Source organism: Strigops habroptila, chromosome 3 (assembly GCF_004027225.2).
Source record: "Strigops habroptila isolate Jane chromosome 3, bStrHab1.2.pri, whole genome shotgun sequence".
In the NCBI taxonomy this organism is placed as follows: Eukaryota; Metazoa; Chordata; class Aves; order Psittaciformes; family Psittacidae; genus Strigops; species Strigops habroptila.
Genome location: NC_044279.2, coordinates 61,662,050 through 61,684,685, shown reverse-complemented (window position 1 = coordinate 61,684,685; position 22,636 = coordinate 61,662,050). Strand labels below are relative to the sequence as shown.

The 22,636-nt window shown below is 37.3% G+C and overlaps 1 long non-coding RNA gene across 1 annotated transcript; it reads left to right on the top strand.

The window, feature by feature from the left end:
* The first annotated feature begins 304 nt into the window (after positions 1–304).
* LOC115605175 lies at positions 305–15,976 on the top strand. The gene is made up of 3 exons (XR_003990529.1): positions 305–665; positions 9,520–9,577; positions 15,258–15,976. It is a non-coding gene; the product is annotated as an uncharacterized LOC115605175 (long non-coding RNA).
* Positions 15,977–22,636: the final 6,660 nt, after the last annotated feature.

Here is a 22,636-nt window from a genome sequence, read left to right as displayed (position 1 = left end):
ACAAAGTGAAGTAACTAATGGACATGTCTAATTATGATAAGAGTAGATGATACAAGTTTCCCAGCCAAAATGACAGCAATAAAAAATGGAAGAATCACTGAGTCCTGGATTATGGAAGAATTTATATATTTTTTCTATCAAGTTTAATTTAAATTCTCAGCCCAAATCACCTTACAAGCATATATAAACACACATGTATATACTTTAACTTTTATGTGCAGGCTATAAATGATACCTTTTGAAGGTGAATTTTGCAACTACCTAGAGACTTTTTAGCAAAACCTGTAAACTAGAAAATGCAGCAATGATTAGTAATCACTGGTATTTCCATATGTTTTTAATTTTTATATTTTATTTTTTCAAGTTCCCTCATTTTCACTCCAACATTTCTTACTTTTTTTTTTTCCTTTTATTGATAACCCATAGTTTGACCAGCTCTTGGGAAGGTACACAGAAGTTAGTGAAGGATTTTGGTCTTCAGGCATCACTGGAAGGGAAGATGATGTGGAGCGTTTGGCACAGCAGTAGCAGTTGATGCTTGGACAATGAGTGGAAACTTGCCAAGGAGCAACTTTACCCTTTCCATCCCCTGTGAAACATGACAAGAAGTGACTGAGAGCTTCTTCATGGGTCACTTGAATTTCTGGTGCTCCCATGTGACACAGGTAATCTCAACCCTCCCTTTTTGATGAGATCTACACTTTGTATGTCCTCTGTGTTTTTACATTTTCTGTCTGTCACACTGTAATGTTCCTGTATTCAGTGTTGCTTTAAACTAGTCAAACCTTGTAGCGCTGCAAGCGATACAATGGTGATAGTGCAGCGCTTAGTGTGTGCCAGCTTCGTGCATATTTACCCAGCATCTCAGGCAGGCCTAGGGGCTGCATTCAAATTTTTCACCTCTTCAGCTGTATGAAGAGCACTACCTGAGCTTTGCAGGGGCAGTTGCAGTGGTTTCCAACAGTAGGTGGCCCAGGCCTGTCTTCCAGATGTTCCTTCAGACAGGAAATCTGCATGAGACATGTAGCATATCCTGAGCGTCTGCAATTTGCTTTTTGACTTATCAATGTAACTTGCGATTTTCAGTTAATAAACCCATGGACTGTAGTAGTATAATGCATGTCCCATTCAGACTCATCCTTGCTGGGATTATGGTAACCCCTAGCAGAAGAGGAGGTGGGAGTCTGGGAATGATGACTTCTGTACCTCTTCATCACTTCTGTGATGCAATGGATTGAAGATACTTTGAGAACATCTGTGAGCTGTACTTGAGGAAACGATGACTTTGCAGGTATCTGCTTAGAAGCACAGCTAAAAGCACGTTGCTCTGATGGGGGAGTCCTAAAAGAAATGTGGTCTTAGATTTATTGTTATATGATATTATTTGATTTAATAGAATAGGCTAAAAGAGAAAAGACCTTTTGTAGTTTAACCTTGACCAGCAACTAAACACCACACAGCTGCTTGCTCACTCACCCCTGGTGGGGTAGGAGAGAGAATTGGAAGGGTAAAAATGAGAGAAGTTGTGTGTTCAATAGGTAAAACAAAAGCTGCACGCACAGCCAAAGCAAAACAACGAATTCATTCACCACTTCTCATCAGCAGGCAGGTGTTCAGCCATCTCCAGCAAAGCAGGGCTCTATCACATGTAACAGTTAATTGGGAAGACTATACACCAGCACTATGAATGCCCCCCGTCATCTTCTTTCTCCAGATTACACTGCTGAGCATGATATAATATGGTATGGAATATCCCTTTGGTCAGCTGTGGTCAACTGTCCTGATTGTGTCCCATCCCAACTTCCTGTGCACCTGCAGCCTACTCACTGGTAGGGTGGTGTGAGGAACAGAAAGGACCTTGGCTTTGTGTAAGTACTGCTCAGCAGTAATTAAAACATTCCTCTATTATCAACATTTTGTTAGGCACAAATCCAAATCGGGGATAAGGAGAAAAAAGACCCATCATTTTTGTATCTACATGAAACAAAATGTAAGCCCAAATGATTTCATGCAAACATAAAGTTTTAGAAAAGCCTGGTCTTTCTGTAAATACATTTCATGCTGTAGCCACAGAACACGGCAGGTGTCTCTGAGTTTTGTCCCCTTCAAAAAATCTGAAGCCTTTCTCTTCTCACAGGTCTTCCTCCCCCATTCCCACTGTCTGTGGGAATTCCCCCTCCCTTGCTTGCTATGTCCTGCCTTATCACTGCTAGGCTTTCAGTGTGAATGAATCGTTGACTGACCTGCCTCATACATTTTGCTGTGCCATATAGCTCTGGCAGGTCTGAAGTGGTTTATGGATTTTATTTGTTTACATAGCCCCAGTGTGAAGATTACTCTGTGAAAGTTCTCAGAGTGCCCTGAGTGAATGCAGGAGTTCAGCTCCTCCTTCAGGACGCTTTATAATTGATGTATTTTGGAAGAAAAAAGGTGGTGCTTTTTTGTTGTTTTGTTTTTTTTCTTGTAGGCTATCTGGGAAAGTCTTACTTTCTCACAGTAAATATTAGAGTACCTTTCATTTTTGACCAGTGGGGCGGCTTACTGACAGGTCTATGGATTCTGTTGTGTGTAGTAAACTCAGTCTGAAACTCATACCCTGTCCATCATATTGTTATTACAGGCATAAATTTAAATAATGTATATCTGTTTCAAATAAGTTCCAGAGATATGCTTTTGCCTTTCTTATCTGCAGCATCTGGGATCCATCAAATTATTTTGCAGCTGGTTAGATGTAAGATACATTTGTGTACTCAGTGCCTGTACTTTCTGTTTCTGTGAATTGTTGGTGTTCTATTGTCTCCTTGTTTCAGCTAGAAAAATTTTAATACTCTATATTTGGATTGTATGGACAGCTTAGTTTGGTAACTTACATCATCCTAACCAAATTTCTATTATGGAATTAGGTTGCATTTTATAACGTAAATCTATCATTGCTTTGAGTCATTATGAGAAGCAACAGGTAGTGTAACTCCTAATAGGTATAAACAGATATGCAAACACAAATTAACATTATTATGTTTATCTGTTAGTGGAAAGAAATTATGCTTAGAAGTATAGAATCAGTAGTTTTAATGTTATGGTTCAATTGTGACTTGTTTTGAATTTTCTTTTTTCAAATTAGAAGAGCTAATTGGAGTGAAGAATTTGTCTCAGAAGTTGAACCAGATGGTGACCAGGCCAACAGGGGCATGTACTCCTTCAGTCTGCCTGCCCTCCTTCAGGCTGAAAGCAGTACATCAACACTAGTAGTGCCAACTTCCATGACCTCAGTATTCAATGATGTTTTTCTTACAGTCTTACCATTTTTAAAAGCCCACAATTTTTTGAAGCCCTGCTTAAGATTTTGGAACAGCTGAGTTTAGTGAAATGGATTTTCACCAGGGACAAGTGACTAGAGAAGGTGTCTGAAGTCCCAGTTGTTTTGAAACCATAGGAAAGGCTTGCTTGCTTTCTGCTCCTTAAAATACTTCACACACTGACAGTCTTTCCTAAAATAGGTCAAGTCTTTCCTAAGTTTCCTGAGTTTTGGTCAGGTTAAGGGATTAAAAAAATCCTCTCTCCGCCTGCAGTAACAAATATTCTACCTGTTCTTCTGTTCATGAAACAATTCTAGTTCTGTCACTGCTGGTGGAAGAGTCAAGGAGTCTTTCACTGATTTTGAGCTTCTTGAAACAATGCCCTGCCTTCTGTGTCATCAACTACCAGGTTAATAACGTTGTTTCAGAGCAGTGTTGTAACAAAGCTTATGTAGCTTCATGATAAGGGATGTGTTGGCCATCAAGAAGAATACATGGTTTAGGAGAGCCTTAGATGAGCTTGGCAGGCAGAATCTCAACTCCTAAAGGCAGTTTGCTGTGGGATCACATGCCATTTGTGCAGTTTTGTGTTTGCTGACAAATGTGACATAAAGAAATTTAGGAGGAAAAAGAAACCACATTTTCTTAAAGTGTTTTAGATCACTTTGTGGTCTAACCACATGCTCAAAAACTTCCTGAGCTGGAAAGAGTCTCCAGATGACCTACAGGCTTTAAAACTTACCAAAACAAAAAGTTCTTTACCACAAAAGCATTCCTATGGTTGTACTCTGGTAGAAAATAGTTTCTCATCGTACACTTTAATACTGAAAAACGTTCTGTTTCCTTGTCACCTTTTCTTCTTCTGCATAAAATATAAACGTTATAGTTTAACATAGCTTTTGGCTTATGGGATAGCTTTGTATACACAGCAATAAATTGGGGTGTACTGTAAAACTTTGATAACTTGCCAAATTACTTCCAATGTCAGCCAGGCACGACTGTTTTTCTTGGCATAATTTCAATAGCATTTAAACTCCAGAATGCACATTTCTAACATCTCGTTTGTAGAAATAGCAGTTTCACTGAAAAACTGTAATCCACTAGGAATCTGGGGAATAATTGACCACCATGTCCAATAGTAATTTCAATTTAACAATGTAATTTATCCATTATTTCAGTGGGGCTTTGAGCTAGAGGATTTATCATTGAGGCTAACCTGGATAGAGTTCTTTTTCTGGTGTTTAACCTGTATGCTTTCTTTTACAAGCTCCTGCACTGTGAAAGCATTGACGCTTCCACCGTTAAAGACACCATTGTACATTTTCTTGGGATTTTGGGCGTCTTTGAACATACTGAGTTGTACCGATTATGTTTCTCCTTTATATGGTTGTGTCTGTACTGTAATCAGATGTAAATGTACCTCATTTCTGGCTTTAAACCAAATACCTTGGGACTGACAATCTAAAGCTCTTCATAGCCTGCATAACCCGCTGAAGAAACTGTGCTCTACACTCCCAGGGCTGCATTGTTATCAATACTGAAGGTACCTGGTCTGCACACATTTTGGGAGTGTTCCCATGAACTATTCACACCTTTTATTACAGGGTGATATACTCTTAACTAGTTAAATGCTTACCGAAATCCAAGCTAATATTTGAAGACTGATTCTTCCTCTAGCCCTCTCAGTCCTATCTTGGCGGTTCAAAGGGACCCTAAATGAGATGTGTGTTAGTTTGTATGAACCTACACAATATTGATGCAGGAATAAGCAATCAAATTTTAAGGCTTCTTAGCTTAGTATTGTAAAAAAAAGTATCTGATTATAAGTCTACTTGTGCAGCTTGTGCAACCATCTGTAAGCTTAAATAGGCACAGGTCTTCAAGAATTTTGGTCACAGTCAATAATGAACTGCAACTTTTCCCTCTGTCTTTCCCAGTAAGCAGTTGATCTTCCTGTCTCTGCTTAACTGGAAAGATAAATGTAGGACATCCTTCAGTCCAGGTCCTTCAATTACAAGTTACATTGTATAATGAGCATATTTTTCACCAGCTGGCCTGGATTCATTCTGAAAGTCTTCCTCTCCTGGTCAATAAACAGTCATTTTGAAGGCTTTATCTTTATGTGTTTCAAAGGTCTTTACTTACCTCAGTTTTATATGTGGCTTCATGTCTGCTCATAAAAATAAAAGTTTTTTTACAAAACCTGGGAGTTATACAGTTAAACACACCAGCTTCTGTGAAGATGAATATCAATGATCTAAAGTAAAATACACGACAGGTTTCAGGGTCAAAAAGGAGCAATTGTATTTCAATCTTCTTCAATCTGTCAACTTTTAAAATTTAGGTTGATGGTGGAGGCAGAAACCTGTAGAATTTAGAACAACCAGCATCATGTTTTTAATTATTTGTGACCACTTTGTATTTCTTAGAAAAAGTCTGCAGACTGCCAGCACTGGATATCATTGTGTTAGACTGAGAGGTCTGGTTCTTGCAGTCCATTTTGATCTCTACAGGAGTCATCCCTTGCTTCCTGTTTGTCGCATGGCCCTGTCTTTGTGTAAGCTTACAGATCCATAGAACTGGGATACTTGGCTACCCCCTTCCAAGAGATGTGGTAAAACATCTTTATTGGAGAAACACTGGCATCTTTCACAGTAAAAGTTTAAATATATTACAAATCAAGTAAATGTGATCTACTTAAGCAAGTAAAACTGAACTCAAGGTTTGAAAAAATTTAGTGGTGGGACAAACTGTACCTGATGCATGTAGTTCTACCATTTGCAATTCTGAATGATGAAGTACGTGCTGTAATTATTCTTTTAGTGCTTTTTTAGATACTTACCAGCAAAACATTGTAGAATGGTTCCTGAAGTGTCATTTATTTCTTTCTTGAAGCAACACATGCATTCAAAATATTGCCCCCACTGTGGGAAATATATTAATCACATTTCTGTACTACATTTTAAATTTCTTTGAGCTTTACATCAGTTCTGACTAGCTGTACTGTTATGTTGACTAAAAGTTGGACTACAATAAAGTCTTGGGAAAGAGCATGCCTTCAGTGCATGATTATGCCTGCAGCATGAGTTCTGGCTTTCTGCTCCCAGCCTCCCTGATTTTCAGATCTATTGCACATAACACCTCTGTGGTTCTGCTGACATCTTTGCCTGATCTTTGTGGTGTTTTTTATACACTTTGTTATAGCTGAACACAATAGAGGTTTGTGTTCGGTTAGAATTAAGTGTACAATTAACTGTTCTCTCGAACAAGATAAACTGTACTGATTATTTCTTTCTGTGTAAAGATAAATCACTCTAAGGAATTCCTGATTCTTTGTGCTGTGAAATACATCAGGCTGAATACTCAGATAGCATAGAGCAAGCAATCATGTCCACTTTCTCAATTTCCTTTTTTTTTTCTAAATGAAAAATGTGGTAAGTGAATTAAAGGCTACCTTTTAAAACTTGATCTTTTAAGATATTATTTCTCTAGGCACATTCTATGCTATTTGGTAATGCATGGGACAAGTGTATTGACAACAACCCAGTTTGTCACACCAGTCTTAGTAAGAATTTCCGTTCCAACTATTGTGGCTCAATGTTACAAGCTCACATTTCCTATCCAGAAATTTACAGAGCTTTTGTCTCATCATAGAAAATCTATGATGGAAGGTGCATATCTTTTTGCATAGTCATTATTTGGAATATGAATTACATAGCGCAAACCAGTAAGATCTTTGGAAAACTACTGGTTCCATTCTAAACATTTTATACTGTGAAACTTCTGTGCCCTTGTGTCATTTTTAATGTCTTTGACAAAGCAGTGGTTCAGGTTTAGTGCTTATTTCCTTTCTGAACTGATGAGCAGTACATATTGTTTTGTATTGCCTTTGTACTGTGTAGATCAAATCAACACAAAACTATTGATATCCTTGAACACAGTTCCCTTCTCCCATTTTGACTAATTTCCTGTGTCCTGAATTTTTATAGTATGTAAAATTTTTTTTTACATAAAAAAGGAGAAGTAGATATGCAACATGCAGGAAATTTTAGCATCACTCAAAACTGAGGTTATGCAGTGACTGATATAGAGCTTGCACTCCTTGATCTAAAAGTCTCAATAACTTGCTATGTGCTACTTCTTATCATATGCCTGTCTCTTTTTCACACCATTCATACTCATACCAGGGAACTTCAGATGAAAAAAAGCATCATTTATCTTCCCTCCCATTTTTCTACAATGTGATTGAATGTGTTTTTTCTCTAAGTAATACATGTTGCTTAAAAAAAAAAAAATCTCTCTCTTTATGTTGCCATTGATTTCAAAAGAGATAAGGCCTGTTATTGAATCCACCACAGAAGTCTTGGGACTTCTGAAATATAACACATGCCCTTGTGTTCACGAAGGGTCAGATACACTCCTGTGCAGTGGGTTAGCACAAATCTTATCACTGGGTAAGTGCCTCATAAATCTTGAAAATAGGAATTTTCTCTTTATGGGGATGAATTTTGCCTGACTCAAAGTACATATTATAGTGAATGTAGATGTTTGGAAAGGTCTTTGAACTTGGATTATAGTTAAGAATTTGAGAACAGTGCAGGTATGGATGTTGCAATCCAATATTATTCAGTGATTATAATGCTGATTTATTAAGTTTAAAACGATACAGATGTGACTTACTAGATTAGACACTAGATGTAGGTTTGCCATTGTTTTGTGTGTAGCCAGTATGAAAAATGTGCAATAGTATGCATAAGAATATTTTCTTTGCGCCTAGTATGGCAGCAGATATTAATTAGTTAATGCATCTGCAGCTTCATAAGGTGTAAGTAATATACAAAAGCAGCTCCTGTGGGGTTCTTTCCTAAAGGAATAGAAAGCTACATCCACTTTGGATGAATTTTATTTTTGCCATGTCAGCTTTTTTAATCTTTAAGGGCTGGAATTCAAGCTGTGTTTATGGATTATGACTGATCACTATCTCTAAGACTTGTATATCTCTGACTATGCAAACATAATTCTGATCCTATGTTTCTAGAGAAACTGCTTGTGGAAGCAAGATTTAAAATTTGTTTTCCATTAGTATTTAAACTGGAGATTAAAATTTGCACTAATGAAATTCAAATGCGCTGTTTTACTTAGAAGCTGAATATGAGAGGGTCACAAAGTAGGCTGAAAAAAGAAATGAAAAACCTCATGCAAGTATTTAGAGTTAGACATTACTTACCTGGGTCTAGCAGACAATATAGAAGCAAAACATCAGGTAGCGCTCTCAGCTCTCATGGCTGCATCCCATCAGTTCCCATGGACTTGTGTATGCTCCATTTGTTTAAGTGTTTCCTAACCTTGCCTTCCTCAACTGAGGTTAAGCCTTTCTTGCTCCAGAAATAAGTCCATTAAAATGAAGTTAAAGCACATCCATGCATCAATATTAAGCCCTTTGATTTAATCTATTGGTGCATTCTGATTTTTTTTTCCATCAGAGTGATCCTGGAAGGTGCTGAATATCCAGAATTCCTCTTGGAGATTCTTGGCATCTGGATTCTCAATACATTTTTTGAGGATCAGCATCTCCAGAATTGCTCATGAATTTCATGTATAAACTTGAGGAACAAACCTTTAGATATGGCATACATTTTGTTTGTTATTTTAGGCCATTTTATACTTAGTCTGATCTTCAAGGTTAGTGTTCTTGTCTCTTTTTTAAGATAAACAAATCTGTATCCTTCTTTGACCAGTACATCACATCTTAAAAGTATGCATGACAGAGACGCAGTTTACATGACATCTGTTTCAACAATTGGTTCTGATAGCCAATGGGAAAGGAGCACAGTGTTGTTCCCTGCCTGGATTTATGACTGTGCTTTCATCGTTTCTGTAATTCTTTATCGAAGAAATGTCCTGGGAAAATTTTTATCTGACTAGGGTAGGTGATGGCACAGTGGTCACACCAATGTGAAAAAATGCTAATGTACAATTAGCAGGGTTTGCTAACTGTTGTTTTCCCTCCATGCCATGTTTGTGCTCTTTACCAAGAGCCTTCATTCTAAGAATATCATTGAAGGATATTCTTACACTATTCTAAAATTCCCATTCTAGGCCTTTAACAGAAAAAAATAGTGACAGTTATCATGCAATTTGCATGTGTCTCAATATATTTATATTGCAGGTTTTGTTTGTGATTTTTTTTGTATTGTTTTGTTAATCTTCTCTCACTTTTCAGTCAGTCCACTATGACTTCCGGGAGTTTTCCCATTGTCTGGACCCTATAGACCAAAAAGGTAAGCTAAAACCTTGGTCAGTAAACAGAATTTCTGGAGGGAAATGCAAAATTTTAGAAATTCTTAAATTGACAAGAAATCTGAAATATTTCACATTTCATTGTGATTCATTGTTTAAAATTGGTATTGTATGTAATATAACTATTTAAAATAGTGGTGGCACAAAAGGAATCAAAATTACAAGTTCAAGCTATGTGTTTTAGACAAAAAGCCAGATAGAGATACCAAACCACAAGAAACCGTAATGTTTCATTTGAACCTTTTTTTTATTCTGTTGAAATTCTGTAGTAATTTCTCCCTGGGAAACTGATCGTTTTTCATTATCATTATTATTTTATCAGCAGCAGCATTTGCACAAGTTTTGGATGAGTGTTTTATGTTCTGATTGATAAGCAAGAAAATTTAGGAAAAATTCTCTATATTTACAAGGAGCTTCACCCTAACTGTGCAGCCTGTTTTTTTCCACTTCTCTCAGCCATTTAAATGAAATTCTAGATATGTTAACAGAAGGTAATTTCTATGGGAGACTCTGTTGGGAAGAAATGGCAATCTAAACAAAAAGAAGAAAGAGGGGAAGAAATGCTAATGTCACCATTCTACTAATGGAGTTATGATAAACACACTGAAGTCACTGATTAACCCAGTGGCAGAGCCAGAAAGTGAACCCTGCAACCCAGTCTCTGGTTTAGCAAAATAATACCCTCTTTTAATAAGGAGCTTTGTCATAGGTGGCAGTGGGTGAGAGGTAGTAGAAACTGAACAACTTCTTGTTTCTTTCTATATGATAGCTTATACCTTACAACTGTAGCATCATTACTGAAATATATTTAAAACCATTACACTGAATAAAGCTGTTGCCTCAGCCATAATCTCTTTACCATTTAAGATCATCTTATTTCATTAAGACACTTATATGACATAGCAATTTTCCCCCTTTCCCTGCTCCCCCCCCCAAAATATTCCCTGTCCTGGTCTGACAAAAGTAGTTAACGAAATACTGGCCCTTACTTCAAATTGTAAATTGGTTTACTTCTCCACTTTAGAAAGCTACCATTGTAGTGAAGTAATGAGAACTTCCGTGTATTATTTGTAAACTGCAGGAGGCTAAATAACCTACTGCATGATAAACAGCACTCACACACAGAGAAATTCACATACACTGTAAAAGAATTCATGCTTTGTCTAGAGTAAAATGAAGTCCCAAAGGTAATTTCTGTACTGTGTGGGAAATAATGTCTCCTGCAGGAAATATTTAGCCATGCTTGTTTAAAAGAAATGAAAAATATAGAATCATAGAATCATAGAATCGTAAGGGTTGGAAAGGACCTTAAGATCATCTAGTTCCAACCCCCCTGCCATGGGCAGGGACACCTTGCCCTAAACCATGTGGCTCAAGGCTCTGTCCAACCTGGCCTTGAACACCGCCAGGGATGGAGCATCCACAACCTCCCTGGGCAACCCATTCCAGTGCTTCACCACCCTCACTGTAAAGAACTTCTTCCTTATATCTAATCTAAACTTCCTCTGTTTAAGTTTGAACCCATTACCCCTTGTCCTACCACTACAGTCCCTAAGGAAGAGTCCCTCCCCAGCATCCTTGTAGACCCCCTTCAGATACTGGAAGGCTGCTATGAGGTCACCACGCAGCCTTCTCTTCTCCAGGCTGAACAGCCCCAACTTTCTCAGCCTGTCTTCATATGGGAGTTAAATGTTTTTAACAAAAGCATTCAATTGTTTCATATTTTTCAGCTGACTCCTACCACTGCCAATTTATAGAAGTTATAAATCCTGGACAAAGTTTTAGGTCATTTCATAGGAACTAGTTTGACTAAGTCAAATATATCGTTTTGGTAACATTACAAAATGATTTATTGAATATGCATTTAATTTGAATCCATTGCGGGTCTACACTGAAAATAATAGAGTTTATACCCAAGTTCATAAAAAGCCATTTGAGAATAGCATTAAAAGATACTAGAAACAATTGTTTATTCTGGTTTGTAACTGACAATAAGAGTTGTCCAAGAAATAACAGATTATTTGTCTGGAGCAGGGTCTTTTCCACCCTTACTTAGATGGGACTGAAAGCTATAGGTGTTATGAGGTGTCCATTCAGTACTTGTCCTCCTCATGTGACCCTGCTGTGGTTGGTCTGGAAGCTTCAAATTGATCAGACATGATAATAGTTACATGGTCCCTTGCTTGCTGTTTCCTATAGAAACTACCATTGGCATGCTTAGTCCAATGGGTTTTCTCATAAGTTATGTTAAATTTATAATACAGCCAAGCATCATCCTCATCTGTATAGAAAAGAGGAAACTCTGAAATGAAATTTGAGTTTCTACTAATTTTCTTTAATCAGAACCAAGCATAATGATCCTCTGTCCCTTTCTTCACAAGTCTGAATCCGCTTTTCCTTTATATGAGACTGCCATTGAAGTATGAAAAGCTCAACACTTATGGTCTTGCAGTGACCATTTAAGGGATACCGGGAGTCAGAGAGAAACCCTAAATTGCCTTTCTAGTGATGAAGCAAAACTATCATTCACTGTATGGGTTTTGGACTAGGCAAGGGGCTTATTTTAACTCCATACTTGCAGAGATTCCTCACAGTATGTTTAGAAAGCATTTAAATCCCTTACTGTTATCCAAGTAGCTCACTGAGGCCCAAAGCAGCTTTTTTTGTTGGGCTTTTGAGGAGAGCTGGGAAATATAGATGGATGATGCAGACACAACCAGGTATTTCCCTGCAAAACATCTATCCAACAACTATTCAACCTCTCTTGTTTCGTTAAACTAATAATTCAAAGAAAGATAACCATCAGGCATTTTCAGCAAACCCCTCACTGAAACAATTGCATGTTTCATAGATTCCAAAAGCTTCCACAAAAGTCAGCAGATTTATGATTTAAAGAAAAACACCCTATCACATTCAACAGCTTGTAAAAATAAACTTCCTCCCAAATTTGACATTCCCTGATAGTGGTGTAAGCTTGTTTAAAGGGAAATTACTGCATAAGGCCTTTGTAACTGTTTAGTTGAAAGTTGCTTGTTGTCTCAGTGAAGTGTTCACACCAAGTATCAACTTCTGCTTGCTCTTGTGATGCACTTGAGTTATGCTTTCTCACAACACTAAATGCAGCTCATTGCGAATAGGTTGTGTAAAAGCGGACCTTTAGCAAAGAGGAAATAATCTTCAGCCCTTGAAGACTTAGAAACTTCTGTAGAAGCTAATCATCACTTCTCTAGTAGCTCACCAGGCCTTTTGGGGTTGGACTATGTTTCTGGGACCTAGCCCTAACTTCACAGGGTCACAGTCCTTCCCACGTGCACTCTTGCTTTTGACAAAAGTAAGAACTGTGAGAAATACTGGAAAAGGGGCAGATTTTTTTCTCTCCAGGTACCCACTCCACTATCCCAGGCAGGAGTGCCTCCATGATGTTTTCAGTTTTCACTTGATGACTGAAAGTGATGTGAGGAAAATTCAGCACTAGACCTAGCCTAGTGTCTGGTTAAAGCTAGTGTGTAAAGTTAATAGGGTCTTTACTGTCTCCTGGCTCTTCTTTATTAGAAAGAGATGTGTTCTCCTCTTTGCATAAATAAATCATTTGCCCAGTGCATGTATTTGTCAGTTATGACCTCATGTTTCCTTGCTCCTTAGAGAGCTAAGTGTACTTTAATCAAAAGATGGCAGCAATGTTTGATCTTGCTCATATGGACTAGCTAAAAATAAAGTTGTAAACAAAAATACTTTCAGTTGCCCAGCAAATCATAGTCCATTAGAATGCTGCACGCTACTTGGGAATATAACCACAGTAAATCAGGAATCTAGGAGATCTCGCAGAAAACATGACTGGACACTATTTCACTTATTTTCTGAGGTACCTTTAAAAATTTAGTTATGTAATGAATGTGGTTGGGAATTATGAAACGGTTTATATGTGTGTTGGGAAGTGGCACTTGACCTGAACCACAGAGTTTTTGTTTGAAATATGCCAGCTTCAATAAAACTTTCAACAACACAGATACTTTGAGTCTAAGGCAGAATTCGGTGGGACTAGAACCGGAGCTGGGAGCTGGGGATGCCTGCCCTAGAAAAGTTGCTAGCCCAGAGGTTAGAGTGCTTGCATAAAATGTGATAACTTGTACTCGGATTCCTGGCCTCATCAAGCATGAGTGTCCTAACTATTAGTGTGTTAGCTGGTCAGCATTCATGTCTCTCTTGCTTTCACCAGTGTAAACAAAAACAGATGAAAATACATGGTGCAGAATTAAAACTTAACTGAAAATTTAAAGACAGTAAGTAACAATAGGGAAGATTAATGTAATGGAACAGTTTTTCATTAGGAATAACAAAAATACTAATCTGATAAAACACAAATCCTAATTTAGCTAACACAGGATTTCATAAACTACTGTTTGAGAAACGGATTATGTATGTGTTTGCTTATAATTGAAGAGAGAGAATGAGATATACCAGCAGACTCATACCAATCTCTTATTTTTAAAAAGCATCCTAAATTCTTGTCTTCATCCTGCTGCCATATGGGGGCAGTTTTTAAGCTTAAGGTGAGGTGGAACAATAAAAATGTTCCTTTTGTAAGTCTAGTATTTGAAGAGTTGTAAACTCATGCTTTATAGAAGAACGGAGTTAGTTGCCCAAATAGCAGCTAAGTCTTCACATCTAACTTCTGTTCATTTTCATGCAGTTGCATTCCTAGTTATTCTTGCATTTCTCAAAATACCAAAGCTGAGGTACAAGGAAAATGTGACAAAGAAGTGATGTGAGAGATGGAAATTATCAGCATAAGAATCCTAAAATGCTTAGAATGTTCTTCTTCAGCATAAAAGTTCTTCAGCTTCTCTTTTCTGTCTGTTTATTCCTGTTCTGAAAAACCTGCAAAATTTGAAAAAGGAATGCATCATATTTTCAGGAGGAAAATCTGTGAAAATCTTGAAAGCACAATTAAAAGTGCAGTAAGGCGTACTATATTCTCTATCTGTACCTTTGAAATGACCATCAAAATTAAGAATTTGTTATTTATGTATTTTGCAATTTTAGAACTTAATAAAACAACTCAGTATCAATAAAACCAAAAAATCATCTTTGAAAAAGATATGGCACAGTGGGTCCCAGGGAATTCCTAGCATCAAAATGGATTTTGGCTTTAGTGAAAGCAGAGTCTGACTATCCTGGCTTTTGCTTCATGTGTCCTGTCACTTAACCAGTTTGAATTTCTTCTGCCAGTTACCTGTCTGTGAAGTCCAAGGTTTAAAATGGCAATTCTGGGAATTCTCAAGGACAGGTGAAGGTATGGGTTCACTAATAACCTTGTTTCTTTAGGACTCTTTAACTTTCCTCAGTTACTTCTTGATTTTAATTGAATGAATGTCTACTTCAGTAGCAGTTGAAACATATTTTATTTCAGATTTTTTGTACTTTTGAAGGGGATGGGGGTAGGGAAAGGAAAAGACATTCTTAAATTGAAAAGGTACTTTACATTGTGATTTACCAGCCACATAACTGGTGGTTACTGATGGTGGTAGCACTCAGCACTGAGAAGAAAAAACACACTACAACCATGCATTAGTATGTGGTAGTATTAATCCTACTGCAGAACTTACTGGTTAAGGACTGGAGCTGTTTGGTTTTACTTCGCTTTTTTCTTGAATGTTGCAGAATCTTCCTGTTGAGATGAGGAAAAGGGTCAAACAGAGAGAAATGGCCATCAGGAGAGGATCATCGAGGCACCACTTCTGACACTTGGAGACCTGTGCTCAATTTTCACCTCTAACAACATTTCTTGACTCAGTGTGAGCAATTTGCTTTTCCTTGGACTGCATCTGCACTTAGAAAATGAGCCTACTCCTGAACAGAGGTGTTGAAAAACTACATTAATCTTGGTGAGGTGCTTAGATATGGAACTCTAAGCGCCTGGATAAATAGCTGACAGCCAGGGCTAGACAACTTATTAATTGCTTTCTTTCAGCTCAGGGTTTTGCGTTGCTTTGACTTGTTATGTGGGAAGACACTGGGATACATGTTTTAAGTATGTGACTAAAATATAGGTTTGTCAATGACAGAACCATGTTAGAACTGAATGACAAAGAGAAGCTTCACTTTTCTGCTCTATTACTTTCTTTCACACAGCAGAATGAATGTTGGTTACATGAACAATATTGTGCAGAGGCAAATAGGCAGGAAATTGAGAAATTCTGTCAAGGGTACCTTTCTGGGATGTTATCCCTCTCGCAAATAAAATTCATAGTGGGATTTGACATGAATTTCCATATAAAATACCTAAGCCAGCTTTTAATTGCCTGCTTGGAAAGATTTGCATTGAAATAGAACTGATCCTAATATCACTTTCTTTTTAAGTAAATCTACTGTGCATATTTTCTTGACTGAGTGCCTACTGTATTTTTATATTTTTGTCATATGCTAGCATCTGATTCGTTCAGTTTAATACTTTGTAGGTGTTCTTGTTCCCCAGGAAAAAAAAAAAATCCCTGGACTTCAGAGCAGTACATAATGATGCTTCTGACAAATCATTGTACTTTTTAAAAGTAAATGGTAACAAAACTGAAGAAACAAAAAATACCTGAGTGCCAATTCTGGAGGTGAATTGCCACAGAACTATTGCTACAACATAGGGAAACAAACTTAATTTTTGTGCTAAACATTAACAGCAGCAACAGAGTTACTGTTATTCAGAAATGCTGACAATGTGAATCCAGAGGTGATATGTATGTTTCTACCATTTAGGTTTTTCGATATTTGTTTCCTATTTCATTCTCCTAATTATAATTTTCAGATTTATAGCAGAGTAAACTTATTAATCCAAACAGCCATATTTTCATTTGGAAGATGGACCAACTGTCAATAAACATCAGAAGAACTGCTTGGTCTTCAGGGGATACCTGTTAAAAGAGAGGGTTCGTGCATTACACAGAAGTGCTGGAGTAAAACATTTTTATTGTGCTGTTTGATGGAATTTACCACTTGGGAACCATGCAGGTCCCCCCAGACACTGGGTAGCTGAAGATTTGCATCCTCTTAGAGATTTTTGCGTGTGTGTCTTTTCTTGGCATGCATTTCAGCAAGGTCTTCACCTTTTATATTAATCATGAGTGGTTTTTAGATCTACAGCTCCTCCAAAGGCAGAGTCTTTACAAAGCTGACTGGAGCTGGCTAATGTCAGTGAACATGCATCACGTGCTACGGACCCAGCCCAAAGCCCGTTAAAGCCAACTACAATCTTACCACTGACTACTGTGTATTTTTCCTCACATCCTAGGGGTGTAATACTGTCACTGTGAGTCACGTAAATATATTTTGCCCCACAATTAAAATTAATCAAATTCCTAAGACTACTCATGAGAGACCAGGTTGGATAGGGCTTTGAGCAACCTGATCTAGTGGAAGATGTCCCTGCCTATGGCAGGCGGGTTGGAACTAGATGATTTTAAGGTCCCTTCCAACACAAACCATTATATGATTCTGTGAATTTTGTCATTATCACTACATAGTCTACATTTTACATTTATCCTTTTACTGTTGTTTTATTTTATGATCAGGAAATAATAGTTTTATTTGGGGAGTATCCTTCCTACTTGTGTTTGTGCAGTGTGCATTTTTACAATATTTATACACCAATGCAATTTGTGATCCTTAGTTGAAGATTTAAAGGTATATCTCTTTAAACTTTAAGCAGTTCTAGTGCAGAAGGAAATCCTATGATATTGCAAAAATGCATAAAATTTAAGATACTAGAATTACAAACATATAGCATTGAAAAAAGTGGTCAGAACTTCAAAAATACCCTGTTGTTCTTTTTTTTTTTTTTTTTTTTTACATGAAGCTGAATATCTTGGCAAGAAATAGTTTTGGATTTGACAGGCCATGGATGTTATGTCCCACTTATGTGCAGGTTTTCTAGGTGCCGGACCCTACTCTTACAGAAATGAAAGTTGATTCTCTTTGGTGCTAGCAATACAAGTACTCATTTACATCTAAATATCTCTTTCAAAATTTTGGTTACCTAATCATGATGTTTATAAGCAAACAGCTTAATGCAACACCATGTGAAAAAATTTTCACCATTGTGAAAAAATTCAGTGGGGAATGCTACCACACTCCTAATGTTATCCCAAGTGAAGTGCACCTTATGTTTTCAGATTACTCCAGAATGGCCTCCTAGGCAGACCCGATTATCCTGTTTCTCAAGTGCTCCAAGTCATCTCATCAAGCTGACCTCTATGGCTCTCTTAACCTTAATCTACAGTCAGGGTGACTCCAGAATGCAATGACATTCCCTAGGTTTCTTGAGTCTTGGTGCCAAGACTAGTGTGATTTGCACTCCAGTGAAGGTGGCACGTGAACAACTCTGCACTCTACTCATGCTCACATTTGCTAGCATCCACGCTGCACTGACACTCTCCAGCCACTGTAGATCTGTGTTAGATCTGCCTGCCAGAGAATGTCATACAATGAGTGTGAGTACAGCATCCAGCATCCCATAATAACATTCTATGATATCCATTTCTGGTTATAAACAAATTGCTGCAAACCCAAAATGTACCTTCTGTTCTCAGAAACTTTTTGCTGCAAACTCATGCTTTTTTAATCTTCCTAGGATTTTTATCAGTTTGTTTTTCAGACATTTATGTGATTTCTGGTTTCATTAATTTTCCAAGAACTTTTGCTAGTAGCATGATTTGCCTGTGTTTTTCCAACAGGAAATGAAATCAAGAGTGGCACATGATGCCAATTTCCAAAATTTTATTAACAGCAGAGAAATGTTTCTTTGAGAAAAGTTGAGTTTTACCACCTGCATTCTCAGTCCTGAAGATAGTTTTCTGTGAGGACTTGTGCAAATCTCTTCACTCCACCTCTGCATAAAATGGACACAATAATGCTTCATCCAGCCTAGAAAAAAACTTTTGAAAGCACAAATAGAGAGCCTGATAGTAGGAATGAAAACTGTTCTGTCTGAGCCAAATCTTAGAGCCTTGTTGAGGTTTTTACAAAGTAGCTTTTGGTGTTCTGTTTGTGATTCTCAAAAGTTTTAAAAAAATAAAGTTAAAAAATTAAAAAAAAGAATAAAGCTAAGCTGAATTTGTCAGAATCCTTCACTCACTTTTTACTTGGACAACATCTAAATTGTCAGCCAGAGTTTCCTTATGCGCACGCTCAGAAAAAAACTGTTAGATGATTATTGCTGGAGTCCCTACAGGGCAAACCATTTTTTATTGCAGTGTGTGAGAGTGCCCTTTCTGACATCCACTGGATTGGATGGGTTGGGTTGAGTTGTGTGAGAAGAAAAAAGGCAACCAAACCCCTAACTCAAATACCACATTACTCAATGGAAATTTGCTTCCAAATGTTTTCAGTGTTTTCAAGGTTACCCTTGTTACAGAACAGCAGTTGCTTCTTCCAGCTGGATAGTACAATATGTCTCCTCATACCAAGATAATGCTAGCAAAAATCATATTTCTTTACTAAAACATGCTGCTTTTACTGTGGTTCTTTTTTTTTTTTTTTTTTTTAACTCTTAGCCTACAGTTACCTTTTCCAGAATTAATACCAGCCTCCCAATACATGTAAAAGAAAAGAGTTATGTCCTGTCTCCTAAATTTTTTGCCTTGAGTCATTCACAAATTCAGGGAAAATACAAGGATGGTTATCATCCAAAACAGCACCGTTTGAAGCTTCAAAAGTGGTAAGAGGTGGGCAGGGCCTCACAGTCAGTGGTAGGATAGGTTTGTTATCAAAATCCTCAACAGCAGTATACTGGCTTTATGAAGATAAACTAAAGTAGATATTAATTGGAACCATCTGTATCCTTGACAAAATAAAAGAAAGAAAAAATATTCTAAGAAGTGATAGAATCAAATGCGAAGATTTGGTATAAAATATATATCATATGATGCTGACAAACCTGTTCAAATGCACGGGTACCTGAAATATAATCCAAAACATCTTCAACTGAGGTTCTGAAATTGAAGACTATAAAACATATCTTGCAGTCTGACATACAAGCTGATAGCTGTTCTAGGTTTTGGAATTAAGCCATCAAAGTATTGAGTTTAGAGCAGATGGTGGGGATATTACAACTCTCAATCTGCTAGAAGTAATATTTAAGAAAATTACAGTAGGTTAATACTGATCTTAAAAACAATAATAAAGTGATAATTTTGCTTCTTGACACCACTAGCAACAAGAAAAATATGAATACAAGCGCTGGTCTTTCTTTCTGCCACTGATCAGAGAGCTTTTCTTGTCTCTACTGGACTAACTCACAAAGTGTCTTTTTATAACAGGTCGTTTTGATTGCTTTTTCTGCTTATAAAACTTTCTTCTGTAAAATGTGTGTGTATTTGCATTGGTAGTTTATTATACCTCTGTTGCTGTTCCTAGTGGGCCTGTAAATTTCACAGAGTGAAAAGAAGAGGGAACTTTGTTTTAGTACTATAGTCTTTGTGTCATTTGACACAGAATTAAGGAAGACTGATTTGCGTGTGAAAGTTGTGCATGGCACGCCTGAGATAACATGCTGCTATTATATCTACAGGGAGGAAGCAGGCAGAAAATCCTTGGAGCTCTATATAAACAAAACCAGGATTTTGATGGCAGTGTATGGAAATTCACATTTGTGCTCCACAAGAAATTTCTTTCCCCTGTAAGTTTTGGAAAAAAGCCACACAGGTAGTAATATTTTTTTTCTATACCAGTGGATCCCAAAACACCTTATAAAAGCATACATATGTAGCAAAACAAATATGCCTCTGTTTGGGTTGCAGCTTAAGACACACAGATAGCCAGTGCAGAGCAAACTTACAGATACAAGAATTTTTTCATGTCCCCACTCTTTTTTACCCTATTAAAACAACCTACACTATCAATGTACTGCAGACATATCCACAAATGTTAAGATTTGACAATTAATTATGTTAAAACAACCTATGTTAAGCAGGTAACATCAGCTTAACCAGTCTGGGTTGTACGATTAATGTAAGTGGTGGAGAGAAGAGCAGTGTAACAGAGAAATTAATAGAGCTCTTTTTTTACAGAGCTGGGGTTTTTTTTAGTGAGTTTCACTGTTATAAAATTGAATAGTACCTTTGTAAATTATGAATTACAGAATTAAAAATTGTGGATCCTCATAGCTAGCGCTATGAGAGCTACCTTTTCCATGAAGTTAGAAATAATGTCCTCGAAAAAAAATGCATTGAAATATGACTAATGTTTCATAGGAAGCAGAGACTGTGTCATAGGTTTTTTATATGGAACAGAACCTATTAAGTACCTCATGATGTAGAGGCGATTCCAAATTATGTGAGCAAAATTTTTTTGATTTATTGTCAATGTTATTTTTCAGTGTTACAACTAGTGGCCACCAGCATGCTTTAGAGCCAAAACAATGTTCAAGTAGTCCCACCCTGGTAATTTTCTAGCCTGGTTTTGGATGCAGTCACTTAGAATTCCGTGTCTAGTGAAAAAAGCAGTAACAGCTTGCCTGTTGCTTCTTCATGGTTCAATAACCAATATGGTTATTGTCTCTCTGGAAAATGTACTCTTGTAACTCAATGCTATATTAAAGCAAAATGGCCAACATAATCATCTTCTTAATCTGAATCATATCTCCTTTTAAGAATTCACTAAAAAACAGCAAATGTTAATTCATTTTGATCTCCATGACACACACAAGATAGGGCAGAGTTGACTAGCTGCAGTTAACCTATTGCTTGGCCAATATATTGCTCCATAATCTAAGCAGATGTTTCTCTTTTTGGCTAATGGAACTCTTGCAGACTATATCCCTTCCCAAGAGAAAACGCCAGCACAGTTAGAAGCTGGAAGGACTCGTCTCAATAACAGAAGGAAGGTGCCAGCATCATCATCAACAGTTTATTAATAAAAATCCATGAACAGAAAGGCAATTGCATTTTGTTTTAGCTTGTTAAAAAAAGATAAAATCCATCAAACCACCAGCAAACACCACAATTTTTCTTCTTTACATGGCCTGCTTAGAAATAGCATTTCTTTTTCCTATAGCAATTGACTTCTGTGTGAGGAAAGAGGAAATTAATCTCTTGCTGTTAGCTGTACTGTTGCTGTGTGTCAGTCATAAAAGGGAGAAAGATCTCAATTTATGTAAATAATCATTGTTAAAATTCACGTCACAGATGATAATTGATATGTTGTAGCTATGTCCTCGTGTAAAATAAGGAGAACTTTGTTACACGTCAAGGGCGAAGGCTAGCCGTGATTTGGATCTTACAGCAGAAGTACCTCTACTAATATCAATCAATTCATGTTTGCTTCTGTCACCGTAAGAAAAGATTAATGCTCATTATATTTGCTCTAGAGGATGAATGACAATGAACAGAACTAGGCTTCTATATTAGACTTTGAATAAGAATTGTTTCCAATTCCTGGAAACATTCTCTTGGGACTTGTACATCCGTTTTTGTCCAGTCAATGCTACTGAGAGTTACTTGTGAAACAGTAATTAATGCCAGGGTTTTATATCTTAGGGAAATGTAACTTGAACCCTGGAGAGCCAAGTTTCATGGAAAGGACATGAAAGACAGGGAAAACTGGGGAACAGTTTGTATTGCATCATTGCTGTTTTCCAGAAGCAGTGGCAAAGGATTGAATCTCTTTTGTTATGGTTGTTGGAGAGAATTATAAAATTCTGCAAAGTCTTTGGAACAAAAACATCTCTCTACCTCTATCTCTCCTTCTTTTTCTTTTACAGTATCTAACATAGTTGGGTCCAAACTCTAACTGGCTCCTACAATGCATACATTTCTCCCTAGGGAGATATGATGAGGGCGCAGATGCTAAGAATTTCCTCTAGTGGCAAGAAGACAATAGTGAGGAGCATTAAGATGTTAGTATCAGAATTCTGCTTTTCAAAGCATTTAGGGAAGGTAGAGCACCCAAGAAAACCTCACCATGAAATGTGAACTGCTGCTCTTCCCAGCAGCCTGGGGTGGAAGTTTTGGGCAACTTGCTACTCATTTTCTCTTTCTGTTCATGTTGGGTTAGGG